Source organism: Ruditapes philippinarum, unplaced genomic scaffold (assembly GCF_026571515.1).
Source record: "Ruditapes philippinarum isolate M1 unplaced genomic scaffold, ASM2657151v2 ctg2643_1_1_1_1, whole genome shotgun sequence".
NCBI lineage: Eukaryota > Metazoa > Mollusca > Bivalvia > Venerida > Veneridae > Ruditapes > Ruditapes philippinarum.
This window is the reverse complement of record NW_026859373.1, coordinates 17,207-32,942: the sequence shown is the minus strand read 5'-3', so window position 1 is coordinate 32,942 and position 15,736 is coordinate 17,207.

Genomic DNA, 15,736 nt, shown 5'->3' with positions numbered 1-15,736 from the left:
GTATTAAAGAGTAAAAGAAATAAATTAAACTACAAAACAATAAAGGATTTTTTTAAAACCCAAATTAACGCTTTTTGAAAACCAGTTATATAAACATAAAAAATGTTTAAAACTAGGGGCAAAAATTTTAAATGTGTCTAAAAAAATAAAGCAAAAATATTAAAAATTAAAATTATTGAAAAAAAAAAATGGTAAAACGGGGGGATAAAAAGAAGAGGGAAAAAAATGGAAAATCAAACTTACCAACAAAAAATTTTAAAAATCCCAGGGTTGGCCATTTAAATTTTTTTAAAAATACATTAAATTGATTCCGGTTTTTCGTTCTTTTACCAAAAAACTTTTATGAAATTTTGTTAAAAAAAAACTTTGTTTGGGAAAATATCTATGATTTGTTGTCCCGGGCGATAAAGTAGCATTCGTGTCTTATCCCCAAAGGGGCCCACGAAAAAGAGGTGAATTTTTAAAAATAAAAAAAAAAGAAATTGTCCGTTTTTTAAAAAATGGACCTGACTTTGGGCAAATACAAAATAACCAAACTATCCAAAAATAATTATAACCTTTTTTTAAAAGAATTATTTTTTAAAAATTTTTTTTTTAGATCACATTCGAAGAAGGGGGAAAAATTATTATCTCGCTTAAAGTTCCCGTCACACTTGATTTATTTTTTACCAGCAATTTGGAATACACTTGTTCTCTAAAATTTGTCTAACATTTTCCATTTTAAATTACTTTTTTAAAAATGCCCCTTTTTTGAATAAAAATTAATTTTTTTTTTGTATGTTTTAAGTGACCCCCCTTTAAATAAAAAAACTGATTTATCAAAAATGTTAATTATGGGGTTGCGCAAATAAAAAATTTTAAAATTTAAAAATAAAAATTCGGGGGCATGGACCGGGGTATTATCCCAAATATGATTTGACATTAATAAAAAAACCCTAAAAAATAAAAAATGTTTTTCATTGGGGGGATTTAAATTTTCCTTTGTTTTCTTTAATCGCCTTAATGTAATTTTTGACCATTATATCTCTAATGCAATAACTTTCAGGCGGATGTTTACATTTTGATAATTCAACCAAAGATGTTAACAACGCAAAAACGCTGTCTATAAAAGTAGGTTGCAAACACCTAAATTTACCGGATGTCATAGTCACTTTATAAGTGTAAAAACAAATTTCTAAAAGATATTTCCACTTCATTTATGATTCAAAAATAACAAATACATGTGCTTTCGTCTCAACAATTTTATTTTCGAAAACAGGGCCGTCTGATTTTTATACGAATTGGTAAATACATATTTGGATTCTGTGTGTTACTACCACCAAAGGTGAAGCTCGGCAAATGTAAGGTGTTTGTCCGCAAGTCTGTACTACCATTCTTGAAAACAAACAAATAGTATCATGTAATTTTATTAATAATCATTCATTCTCGTAAACTTTCTCAAAAATACTTGACCATCTATATAAATATGAACAGATGCAGAACGGTGTATCTCCTTCATATTTGTTTTTTGAAAAAACTTTTTTAAAATTTTTACCTTTAAGGGGCACTGAAATTTGGGGGAGTTTTTGTAAACAAAATATATCTTTCAATGATGTACAAAAAGAGGTTTGTTTTTTTTTATATCAACATAAAACATTGACCCCGAAATGAAAGTGCTCCCCTTTTCCCTAGAATTTTCAAATTATCGACCCAAGATTTAAGGAATTTTTTGAAAAAAAAACGGGGTCTCCAAAAATAAAAATGTTTAAAACTTACTTTAAAAACAACACTTAATTTTAAATTTTTTCGATACTATTTCTTTTTGAAAAAAAATAAAAAACCCCTTAACATCTAGACGGATTTGTTTATTCACTTTTTCTCTTTATAAATTTTTAATTACATATAAATTGAATCTTACATTAAAAAATCGCTTTTTAAATTTTTTTAAAAAATTTCTCATGGGGAAAATAATTTAAAAATCCATGTAGCAAAGCCAAAAATATTTTAAAGCAAATTTTTTTTTTTATTAAAGTGTAAAAAAACCTTGAAAAACCAACCCCCCGGTGCAAACCTAGAAATATTCCAGACAAAAACCTATCGATGAATACTGGCCATATCAAAGGGAGCATGGTGTGTAGTTAGGTATGCATTTAAATAATGCACATAACCTGTAAATTAAATAACGAATTTTTGTGTTAGGGATGCATTTGAACCATGCAGCATAACCGTATAAAAATAACGATATTTTTGGTTAGGGTTGGGGATTTTGAAATGGAGACAAACCCTTTTATAAAAAAAGATATTTTTTGGTTAGGTATGGCATTTTAAACTACATGAGTCATAAAATGTATTATAAAATAACGATATTGTTTTGGTTAGGTAAATTTGAACTCAGCAGTATAAAACCCTTTTTTAAAAAAAAAGAATTTTTGTGTAAAGGGAAAGGCATTTCAACTTTGCAGCAAACCTTTTTATAAAAAAAATATTTTTGGTTAGGTATGGCATTTGAAAAAATGAGCATAACCTGTAAAATTTTAAAATAACAAATTTGGGTTTGGATTTAAAAAGGGCTCGATTTTGAATTTTTTTGCAGCCAGACTTTGTTTTTAAAAAACAAAATTGTTTGGTTTTTGGGTTGCATTTGAAACATGGACATTAATTTTTGTTATAAAAAAACAATATTTTTGTGTTAATATGGCTTTGAAATACTTTAGCCGACATAAAAATATACATCAAGAACAAGTTCGTGTCGTGTTGCGTAGTAAGAATAATATTATCAAAATATTGGGAGTTTTCCCTAGTGAAAAATGATATTTAAACCCGTATAGAAAATATGACTGTATGTCAAAAAAGAGATACGGTTCTTTAAGTAGGTATGGATCAATTTCTCTTTTCATTAATATATGTTTGTAAATAAATCTGATTAAAAAAAAATTCCCCAGAACTTGTTTGAAATTGCAAATTTTAAAAAATCTTGTACATTTTTTTGGACAGTACTTGAAAATGTTTTTAGATTTTTTCCCCAAAAACTTTTTGAATTTTTAAAAAACGTTTAGATATCATGAATTAAATTTTTCTTTGTAACTTAAAAGTGAACTGTTTGAAAAAAATTTAACAGTGAAACATGAAATATTTTTTTGAAGAAAACATTCTTATTTTTTATAATGGCACTTATGAATAAAATTAAAAGCCCTTATTCCCGGGGACATCTAAAATTTTAAAAGAACCACATTTAAGGGCCTTGTTTCAAACCGGGAACTTTTGATACTGAACAGTCCTTTTAAGAACCAAGCCCGTGAGGGGTTATGGCCCCCGGGAAAGAACACTCATGCATTTTGGGTTTGAAACGGAAGTCTGTTGTGCGATTGCGCTGAGGGTGTCCACGTGATTGCATGTAGATACTGTAATTGCTGGTTTGTAAATAAAAGAAAACATATCATAGATGTCATTAGATATATATCAAAATTTTATTGCCTTAATAGCTTGTATTTCCCATGTCCAAATATCCCCGGTAAAAAACCCAAAAAGAAAGGGACAAATTTAACCCAATGTTTTCAAACACAAAGGCCCGTTTTTAAAAATTTTAAAAATTTGGGCCAAAAAGGGAAAATTTTTTTAATTTAAAAAAAACCCATTATTTTAAAAAAAGGAATTTGTCAAAAAAAATTAAACCCAAAGCCCCCTTTTGGCCCAAGGGGGGAAGATTTAAAAAAAAGAAACAAAATTGTGCTTTTTAAAAAGGGGAAGGAAAGGGCCCTTTTGGGATGGCATTTGAAAAAATCTTGATTAAATTCTAGATGACACATAAAACAATTAATTCATTGAAAAAATAAAAATTTGAAAAAAACCCCGGGTGTTTCAACGGGGAAATACTTTTTTGAAATAGTTGATATCACTATTTTAAAACCGCCAAATGGTGACTTATACAAACTGCAATACAGTGTAAAGTCCCTGATTACAGGGGTTATTTCGTGTCCGCGGACCGTAATTTATTCATCGATCAAGGTATGTGATTCTTCAATTTCATTTATCTGCTTTGTCCTAACTTGGCATCATACCCAGTAACGAGAAATGTTTAGGGCTTTGACCTTCAAGTGTGAGCTTAAAAATTTTGAGGTGGGGTCCGGGTGTTAAAAGGCAAGGATGTCATCTAAATTATTGTGGAGCCAATTTATGCCAAGTTTTAATTTCAAAAATCTCTTCATTGATGAAAAAGTTATGGACCGAACACAACTCTATACTCTTTAAAAGACCATGTTAGCTTTAGTCGTCCCCAACTGTGACCGTGAAGGTAGGGGTCTAGGTGATGAGAAATAAACATTTTCCGTGCCTTTTAATTTTGGGAACTTTTCGGGGCCAATTTAAGGGTTAAAATTTCCCCCTTGTTTCTAGGGAAATTTAAAAATTTAAAGGGGGCCCGGACAAAAAACAAAACCCTATCCCAAAGCCCGCCCCCAAAGTGTAAACCCGGAAAACGAAAAAATGAGGGAAACAGAAAAGGAAAACCCAAAAACACACCCAGAAAAAATCCGGAGGGGGCTAAATTTTTAAATTACAAAAAGGCTGGGGAAAATAATGGAAGCTACCCCGGCAAGATGGTTTTTTAAGGGTTTTTGGAATTCCCCTTTTTTAAATTTGCGCCCCAGTTTTTTGCGTAGTTTTGGGAAACGTTGCCCCTGCTGAACCCTTATCAACGTGCTTAATTTTTTGGGGCCTTTTTGGGAAAATTTGGACCAAAGTTGGGTTCGATCCCTGGGAGATGCTTTGGTAGTTTAGCGCGGAGGAAGGTAGTCTAGTAAAGGTGTAAATCTCCAGGAACTAAAGTAGTAGTAAATTACCTGCCTATATGACTGAAATACTGTCGGAAAAGGCGTAAAATGAAACAAAAAACAAACACACAAAATGACCTTGTCGGCAGTGACAATATGCTTTAGACCTATTATAAAAGCGTTATACAATTTGCTGATGGGATATACTGGATAATATTCGGGCTTTAATCTACCATATATCCGGTCACACGTCAGCAACTTATATAAATAGTACATGTATTTCTTATACAAATAGGGGCCTCCGTGGCCGAGTGCTTAAGGTCGCTGACTTGAGATCACAGGTCCCTCACCGCTGTAGGTTCGATCCTCACTCGGGTCGAAATCTTACATGTGAGGAAACCATCCAGCTGGCTTACGGAAGGTCGGTGAATCTACCCAGGTGCCTGCTCATGCCTGATATAATGCCGGAGGGGCACCTGGGGTCTTCCTCCACCAATAAAGCTGGAAAAATCGACGAAAAATCTCGGCGGATGCTCTAGGATGGCCCGACTTGAGTGTACGGCGGCGAACTTCAATAAACGTATTACAAAACTAGTACAAGAATAAAAAAAGCCGTCCGGTTAGTTCAATAGGTAGAGCGATGGACTAGAATCGCGTGACCCGGGTTCGATTCCCGGACGGCTCAGGTTACTTTCGTTGTGATTGATCATGAAATCCTTTCTATGGTCATTCGCACTGTACCTCTGCTCTGGCTCTGGAAGTTTCAGTTCCTTGCGAAAGAGAAGGCAAATAGTACTGGTGAACTGCTTGGTGGTTTTCTGATGAATTCAATGTGGCTTACTGTCGTGATCTGGAGTTAAAACTACCAACACCACCAATACAAGAACATAAATTAAGATGCCTCAGAGAAGTAGTGCTTTTAATACACTTGTTACTTAGTAACGAATGTTTAACCAAACGGGTTAATCAAAAATGTTTAATCTACGCTAACATTATTTCCGCTTTCCCTTTGAAAAGTGGAGCTGAAAAATGAAATTGGCAGCTGAAACAACCAAACTCATATTTGCTAATGGTAAACCATTTCCTTTTTTTCCTTAAAATGATTTAACGGGAAGTAAAAATTGCGGGAAAAAGCATACGGCTGAAATTTGTTAGCGTTTTATACGAACCAGTAGTTTGGGTTTGTGGAGTCTTTGTTGTAGATATATGAGCCACGGACAAAGTAGCTACAGCAGGTGATGTCGCTGATGCAGGTGGTAATGTCGTCTGCCTAGTCGTCGTTGTCGGGGTTGTTGTTGTTTTTGTTGTTGTCGGTGAAGTTGTTGATGTTGTCAATGGTTGTCCTTGCGAAGATAAAGGCTATTCTGACGGTATAGAATAGACAGAGGATAATGTCTAATGACTCTAATATAGTATATCAGACAACAACTTATTAGATTCTCATACATTTGGATATACTCAAGATTTGTATTGATTTTTGTGGGAACAGAGTTTTACAATGAACAGCACATTGTATGTCACTCAAATAATTATCATTTGTTCTATTATTCTCATCGTACGATTACATAAACAAATGTAATAAGAAGTTCTAATATCTGTTGTATGAAGCGAAAATACTCATGCCACTCATATATTGATAGATAGAATATCTGTAATGATTGCGTTGTATGCTTTTGCATTGTGCTTAGATTCATGTGGCATTTATCCTCTCAGGAAAGAGTGCAAGTTTAGAACCTTTCTGGAAATTAATATCATCTTAGTGTTAATCACGACTTCTTTACTATATAAGGAGTAAGTCATTATTGTTCAATTATGTTTATCCTTCTAAGTACGATACTCACTTATCTCTGCTCTCTTATAATTTCGGGATCCTATGGATTCCTCTCATAAGGCTAATACAATGTATATATATGGAGTATTAGATATGAGACTTTGGGAATACATTACTGTTCACCAGTTATTGGAGGCTGTATTATAAAATTACTTCATGTGAGACTTCTTGTGCGAATTCTTAATATGTCTCGCCTGATATAGTTCATAGTAATAGATGCTCTGAGTTGAAACTGTATATAAAATATTAAACCTGTGTATCGCTCTTGTGTCAGAACTATTCAAACAAGAGTATCATTCCAGTAGATCGAGAGACGATAAGACTATGCTAGTTTTAATGCGCCGGTGATAAGCTTCTCTCTGATCGTTTTAGAGCCTGGGAATTACACGTCTCTCTGTGTGTCCGAGGGTTCCCGGGTACGACCCGTCAGGCTTCATACATAGTTCTCACCACTAGCTTGAACATATTATGTCGTGCCTTATTTTACTTTATTCTATTAATCAATTGTGAATTCTCGCTCCAGTGAGACAGATGTATATGTGCTCCAAGAGATGTGCATGCTTACATGGCGCTCCTCTGGTATTCTACTCCTCGTATATACAGTGCCGCTCGAAGCTTAAACTACTAGAGAGAAGATAATAGGTGTCACGAGGTCATCGTATAAATCTCGCTCGCACCTAAAGTGAAATATTACTGCTTTTTGGCTAGCTCCGTATTATTGCGAGAGATTTTAGAGCCGCGAGTATACGGGCTCGTTCTCGAGTGTCTCCCTCACGGGTTGTTTCGTAGTCTCGATGTGCTCAGGCTAGAGACCTCATCATTAACCTCATTTCTTTGCACCCTCTGTATTAGATATCCTTATAAGATTGTGTCTCATAACGTGTTACCTGGTTTCATATATATGAAATTGTTTTTGACAACGACCATCACGCTACCGTTCCTGGATTGTTGATATCAGAAACCAGGCGCGACCCGCAAAGTACAATAACCGGCTTACTCTACCTCGCGTGGTAGCAAATTTTCCTTGATTAGCTGAACCTTCCCAGCGGAAAGCTGTATTAGTCTTTGGTCTACACGAGGGCCGACTGAATTTACAATCGCTCCGTTCTCTGCAAAAACAGTTACTAAATTAATAGGACAACGGAATACTTTAACTCTCTCAATGGACCAGTATAAACTAACGCAAATAGCTATAAATAAATTCTGGATCAATGATTCGATCTCTATCCGTTAGTGGTTGCAGGCTGAGTTTATCTCAGGTTGGACCAAGGGATATGCACTATTCTAATCTGATTAAGTATGAACCCTGAACATACACTAGAAAGACTTCAAGCAGAAATAGCGCCTAACTGTCTATATATTAGAATTTGACTAGAAAAATGGATCAAAGAGACAAATGCAACAAAGAGAAAGTAAAAGAAAAATGCAAGATTATGCAGTGAGAACAAAACAGAACCAGAAGGAAATAGCAGAAGAACACGTTACGAACAAGACACATCGGGAGAAGAAAATGACCGTTCAGGTGATTACAAACAGGCAGGCAAGGGAAGAAAAAGGATAGGAAAAGGCAGTTTGAAAAAGAAAGAGAAGAGAGAAAATTTAGATAAAAGCCACCAGTGAAGAGAATTCGAGCAGGAGAGTTTTCAGTTAAGAACTGAGCAGATATACTAGCCACAAATTCTCATCAGATACGCGCCACATATCTCTCAAAGCTATTGATCGCCGTTGAATAATAATTATCACCTCTTGCGTATTATTACTAAATATACTGAGATTTACGGTCTTGTTCACCGTGGTTCCCCAAGAAGAAATAGACAAGTTGAAGAGCTCCATATATCTCTATATGTATAGGAAGCCTGAAAATTTACTGGCGAGAGACGAGCACTGGACATACTTTTACAGAGCGTTTCTAACTCGTAGTTTCAGCTCGTCGCACACAGATTCGCGTGACTGCACACAACTAGTACCATCTCTGAGGTTGAACAAAGACGCTCATTAATAGTGGCTCCGCTACATTAACAAGCATAGATATCAATTCTGAGAGAAGCGCTCCATAGTTAGTAACTCCGCGCACGCGGCCGTGAGCAGGCAAAAATACTTCGCTTAGCGACATGGTCTCATAGACCGAGATAGATATGGAGCAACCCTGATTCGCCTGGTGCCGCTATACACAGATAAACTAGACCACTCTTATTGATCTAGGTTGATGTCTATACTACGAGATAACATAGAATAAAAATCACTGAAACAAGTTCAGACAGCCTCATGTCCTTATTGACAGATGTTTATTATTAAGGTTGTAATCCCCTGGCTCAGCTACTGATTCACCTGTTAAATCTGTCTCTAAAATGAGAAGGCTCTGTGTTAAGATATACTTTAACACTGAAGGCTATGACTGCGAATCTAGCTGCTGAACTCTCTTCTCTCCTACGGCTCAGAACAGTCCTCCATATTAATGGAATCTAAACAGGGGTGGAGAAAGTACTCACACCCTTCAGTCATGTCTCTAAGCTTCCACGTCTGCGTTCTTGGATAACCACGGTTGTACCTCTCTGGGACTACACATCTCACGTTCTCGCAGTCTACTACTCGACTACCAATATCCGAGTCCTTCTGCCTCGCAACATCTAGAACAGTGTCAACCATAAATCTCCTTTACTCTCGTCCCTTACAAATAGTACAGATTATATAGCGATAATGACTGAAACTGGCGTATACAAACCCCTAGCGTACCTCTACTATCTGATGCCATTTATACCTTACAAAGGCACATATGTCGGGGCAAAAATACCAGCAATAACGTCGATACTGAGCCAAGCGCTCAACAAATCTTTACCACTGTACATAGGCTCGATTCCCTTCAGTTCTAGACAGGTGTATATGATAACTAAAAGCAGTATTATAGAAGAGTCCAAGAATCCAGAAGGTCTCATAGCTGTGACCTAATAATGGAGATTATGAACTATTCCTTTACGGAAGCGTATATCTCCGTAGATACAAGCGTGCTAATCCGCAGATAGAAGATATTCTTGCCCACCTACTTCGGCTAAACTAAAGTGCATTTTATTATGACGAGACACGGAAGAACACTCTCTCAATCATACTTAATGTTAGCACGATAACACCGCATGTCTTCTCTGTGAGAAGTATTTCTTCTGGATCAGTGATCCTATACTATCAAGGTGATACGAAGTGTAGGTTTTCTAATTGTCTCCTAGACTGCTGAAGTGTATTATAATTTCGCTCCTAGATCCTTAGGTTAGCACCCTTGGACTCGGTGGTTCGTAAGGGTAATTGATAGGACCGTGGAAATGCATTCTCCTTAACCCTTTATATAAGGTGTTTCGATTTAATTGGATATCGTATTAATGAACTCAATGCCTCGGAAGATGACTACGTAGTGAGGATTAATACCATACTCTAGGTGAACAACTGAACACTCACATTGTGGTGACGACTCCTATATACCATAACTCCCGATATGAGCCCAGGATACTATAATCTTGACCTGTTGCGGTTTCAACCTAGACTGTAAATCTTGTCATACTTGTCAGATGGTGGTTGGAAACCTAACCTAACCAGACAATACCTAAAGCTCATTTACAGCCTATTCCTGCATTTGATGAACCTTTTTGTAGAGTTATTATTGACTGTGTAGGTCCCATTACCAAAAACCTAAATCAGGTTCTCAGTACTTATTAACTATTATGTGTGCTTCTACGCGCTTCCCTGAAGCTATTCCTTTAAGGAATATTAAAGCCAAAACTATTGTTAAGGCTCTTGTGAAATTTTTCACTTTTGTTGGTTTACCTAAATCAGTACAGTCTGATCAAGGGTCAAATTTTATGTCTGGTATTTTCCAGCAGGTCATGCATGAGTTAGGAATTACTCAATATAGGTCTTCAGCCTATCATCCTGAAAGTCAAGGTGCATTAGAAAGATTTCACCAGACTCTGAAAAATATGATAAGGTCATATTGTTTTGACACTGAAAAAGACTGGGATGAAGGCATCCATCTATTGTTATTTGCTGTAAGAGAATCTGTTCAGGAATCTCTTGGCTTCAGCCCTTTTGAATTAGTATTTGGTCACACTGTCCGAGGACCCTTAAAACTTCTAAAAGAGAAATTCCTGTCTGAAGATGACATATCTTTAAATTTACTTCAGTATGTATCGGATTTTCGAAATAGGTTGACTAATGCATGTGAGGTAGCTAGGGTTTGTCACGGTTCAGAACTGTTCACTATTTAGGGGAGAATATGTGTAAGCGGCCGGATAGCTCAGTCGGTAGAGCCGCGGAACGGTGTTCCGAGGGTCCCGGGTTCGAGTCCCGGTCAGGCTGCACATATTTCTCACCCTGTGACATTTGGCGCCCAACGTGGGGCCGTGGCTGATAAAGCTCAGAGTTTAATTTACATTGCTCTGTAACTCTGTGAAATTCGAGGACGAATTTCAATATAGCAGGGGAGTATGTCACGGTTCAGAACTGTTCACTATTTAGGGGAGAAGATGTGTAAGCGGCCGGATAGCTCAGTCGGTAGAGCCGCGGTACGGTATTCCGAGGGTCCCGGGTTCGAGTCCCGGTCAGGCTGCACATTTTTCTCACCCTGTGACATTTGGCGCCCAACGTGGGGCCGTGACTGATATAGCTCAGAGTTTAATTTACATTGCTCTGTAACTCTGTGAAATTCGAGGACGAATTTCAATATAGCAGGGGAGTATGTCACGGTTCAGAACTGTTCACTATTTAGGGGAGAAGATGTGTAAGCGGCCGGATAGCTCAGTCGGTATAGCCGCGGAACGGTATTCCGAGGGTCCCGGGTTCGAGTCCCGGTCAGGCTGCACATTTTTCTCACCCTGTGACATTTGACATTTGGCGCCCAACGGGGGACCGTGGCTGATAAAGCTCAGAGTTTAATTTACATTGCTCTGTAACTCTGTGAAATTCGAGGACGAATTTCAATATAGCAGGGGAGTATGTCACGGTTCAGAACTGTTCACTATTTAGGGGAGAAGATGTGTAAGCGGCCGGATAGCTCAGTCGGTAGAGCCGCGGTACGGTATTCCGAGGGTCCCGGGTTCGAGTCCCGGTCAGGCTGCACATTTTTCTCACCCTGTGACATTTAAATGTCACAGGGTGAGAAATATGTGCAGCCTGACCGGGACTCTAACCCGGGACCCTTGGAGCACCGTTCTTCCGCTCTACCGACTGAGCTATCCGGCCGCTTACATATATCTACCCTAAATAGTGGACAGTTCTGAACCGTGACATACACCCCTGCTTTATTGAAATTCGTCCTCGAATTTCAAAGTGTTACAGAGCAATGCTAATTGAACTCTGAACTATATCCAGTTACGGTCCCCCGTCGGGCGCCAAATGTCACAGGGTGAGAAAAATGTGCAGCCTGACCGGGACTCGTACCCGGGACCCTCGGAACACCGTTCCGCGGCTCTACCGACTGAGCTATCCGGCCGCTTACACATATTCTCCCCTAAATAGTGAACAGTTCTGAACCGTGACAGGTTAATTTAAAATCAACACAAAGTAAAATGAAATCAAGGTATGATGAGAATGCTCAGGAAAGAAGTTTTAACCCTGGTGATAGAGTACTTGCTCTTTTACCTATACCTGGAAAACCATTACAGGCAAGATACTTTGGTCCTTATACTATTGAAAAGAAAGTCAGTGACCTTAATTATATTATTAATACTCCTGGGAAGCGAAAGCAAAAGCAAATGTGTCATATAAATATGTTAAAAGAATATTTTGACAGAGATAGCAAAATTAGTAAACCTATATCTTTTGTAAACTCTGTTCCACAAAATCAATGTTCAATTGAATCTAATAGTTGTGAAAATTTTGAAAAGTCTGATCCTGGTTCAGCAAAGCTTGAAAACTCTGATATTCTGAAAAATCTGGATGAAAAACTTGCTCACTTAGAACCGTCGAAACGAGATGAACTGAAACAGCTTATTTATGAATATGAACATTTATTTCCTGATATTCCCACACGGACTAATAAAATACATCATGACGTCATTCTTGAAAACTCTGAACCAATAAAACAGCATCCATATAGAACAAATCCTGTAAAACAAAAGTACCTAAGACAAGAAGTTCAGTATTTATTGGATAATGACTTTATTGAACCAAGTCAAAGCAATTACAGCTCTCCATGTATTCTTGTACCGAAATCAAATGGAACATATAGAATGTGTACAGATTATCGTAAAGTGAACTCTGTAACAAAAACTGATTCATTTCCTATACCAAGAATTGATGACTGCATTGACAAAATTGGAAAAGCAAAGTATGTAACAAAGTTTGATCTTCTAAAAGGATTCTGGCAAGTTCCACTTACTGATAGAGCTAAAGAAATATCAGCCTTTGTAACACCAGACGGCTTGTATCAATATAAAGTTATGCCATTTGGTATGAAAAACTCACCAGCAACTTTTCAGAGGCTAATAAACATGGTAATATCTGGTCTACACGGATGTGACGCATACATTGATGACGCAATCATCTACTCTGATGAATGGGAGGAACATCTCAAAACTATACGAGCATTCTTCGACCGACTTAGTGATGCTAAATTGACAGTTAACCTTGCAAAAAGTGAATTTTGTCATGCAATTTTAACATTTTTAGGACATGTAGTGGGACAGGGTAAAGTTAAACCAATAGAAGCTAAGGTCAAAGCTATCTCTGAATTTCCTTTGCCAACTTGTAAAAGACAACTGATGCGATTTCTTGGTATGGCAGGGTATTATCGTAAATTTTGTAATAATTTTTCGGTTATTGCAGAACCATTGACAAATTTGCTAAAGAAAAGAAACAAATTCATTTGGAATGACAAGTGTCAAATGGCATTTGACAGCCTTAAAGCCATACTTAAGAGTGCACCAGTTCTCTTGGCACCAGATTTTAATAAAAACTTTAAGTTAGCTGTAGATGCTAGTGACATAGGTGCTGGAAGTGTATTGATCCAAGAAGACAACAATGGTGTTGATCATCCTGTTTGTTACTTTTCTAAAAAGTTTAATGAACATCAGAAAAATTACTCTACTATAGAGAAAGAGTGCCTTGCTCTTATTCTTGCTATTCAACATTTTGAAGTTTATCTAACTTCTTCAAAGTTGCCTGTTGTTGTCTTTAGTGATCACAATCCCCTCACTTTCTTGCATAAACTTAAAAACAAAAATCAAAGGTTGTTGAGGTGGAGCTTATTTTTGCAAGAATATAGTCTTGACATTAGACACATTAAAGGGAAAGATAATTTGATCCCTGATGCACTTTCACGTGTCTAAAACTGTTATTTGCAGTATTTTAAATTTAACATTTATATGATATGATTGGTTATTTTTTTTGTTGTTGTTTGCTATTGTTTGTAATACACATATATATGAATGTATAAAATTGTTTAACATTTCTCCTATGTTATTTGTTAGTTACATTGTTTGAATTTATGTAAAAGAAATATTCATTTCATTCATATTTCTTTTTCTTGAAGAGGGGAAGTGTTATGTATGCAACATATTACATGTATATAGTTTGTATCTGACCAGTTGGTTTTTCCAATATTATCATTGTTCTATTTTTAGAACATAAACTACATGTATGTACTAGAAGGTTCTTAACTGTTGTAGAAAACTCATGCATTATATTTAGATAGAAACTTCTGGAATGATCTTTATTGTTGAAGTTGCTAGATTATGATTACTTGAGAACATAATAGACCTTTCTGGAAACTTCTTAGTTAATATATATAAGGAGACATTTTTCATTAATCTTATCTTTAAGTCATCAGTTACCTTTTAAGTCATCAGTGATCTTTTAAGTCATCAATATATTTGGAGTATTATTCAATTTGGAAATTAAGTGATTTATTGGAGCTTGGATTTTAAAATAAATTATTCTTGTGGATTTTATTGTGGGAATTTATTCTAAAGTGTTCTTGGATTTAACTTGGATTTAACTGTGCTATTGAAAAAGGATCATTCCAGGATCAGACTAGACATTTGTAATTTTTATTTGGACTTCAGGTATTTGTAAACATAATTTGTTATTTTATTTTTCTTTAATAATTTTTCTGTAATAAATTTGTTATTGTTACAAGTTTGCTGCTGGCTTTTCTTTCTCGTTACGCCTGGCTCGTAACACATTTGAGCCGCGTCATGACAAAACAAACATAATGGTTTTGCGACCAGCATGGATCCAGACCAGCCTGCGCATCCGCGCAGTCTGGTCAGAATCCATGATGTTCGCTATCAGTTTCTCTACTTGTTATAGAGTTGGTAAGCGAACAGCATGAATCCTGATCAGACTGCGCGGATGCGCAGGCTGGTCTGGATCCATGCTGGTCGCAAACGCATTATGTTGGTTTTGTATTTACGCGGCTCATTTCAAGTTTTAATATAACATTTTTAAAAGAGAAGGCAATTGCACCAATCATAACAGCAAGGAACACAGAGGAATTTTTTCCAGAGGATTTTGTCTTTAAAATCAATTTTATTGATCAAAATTTCCAAGAACTTTTATCTATCAATAAAATCCGCAATTTGGTTTGTTACAAAAAGCATATCAAATATTGATGGCTTATTTCAAAAAACATGTTAGGTATGTCGGGGTAAAGAGAAATTATCAGACATTAACAAAACATTAAAAAAATATCGTTTATCAATCTATTTCTGTTATATTATTTGCATACTAATAATTTTCATAAGATATTTTTACATTTTAAAACATAACACGTTTGTAATTATCTGTGTATTTATAAGTGTATTTATTATTTACGTTTTCCTGGTTAATTTATATTTGCAATTTAAGCACACGCTAAGAAGTTTTATCCTCAAAAATAATATCTAAATTATGCAAAAAAGGATTTAAAAATTGGAAGATAAAAATATAAAACTGATACATAAAGACGATTTTGTCTATTACCAAATATGTTAACAGTGTATGGAAATATGTAACTGCGACTAATGTTTAATTAAGCTTTTCTTAAACAACACAATACAATACAATTCAATATCTTTATTGCTTCATAGGTAACCAACCAAAAACAAAACATCGTTTACAAGTAATTTGTTTACATATGTACAGAACAGTGTAAGAATGTTATGTAAATATAACAAATATTTATCAAATATTGAGA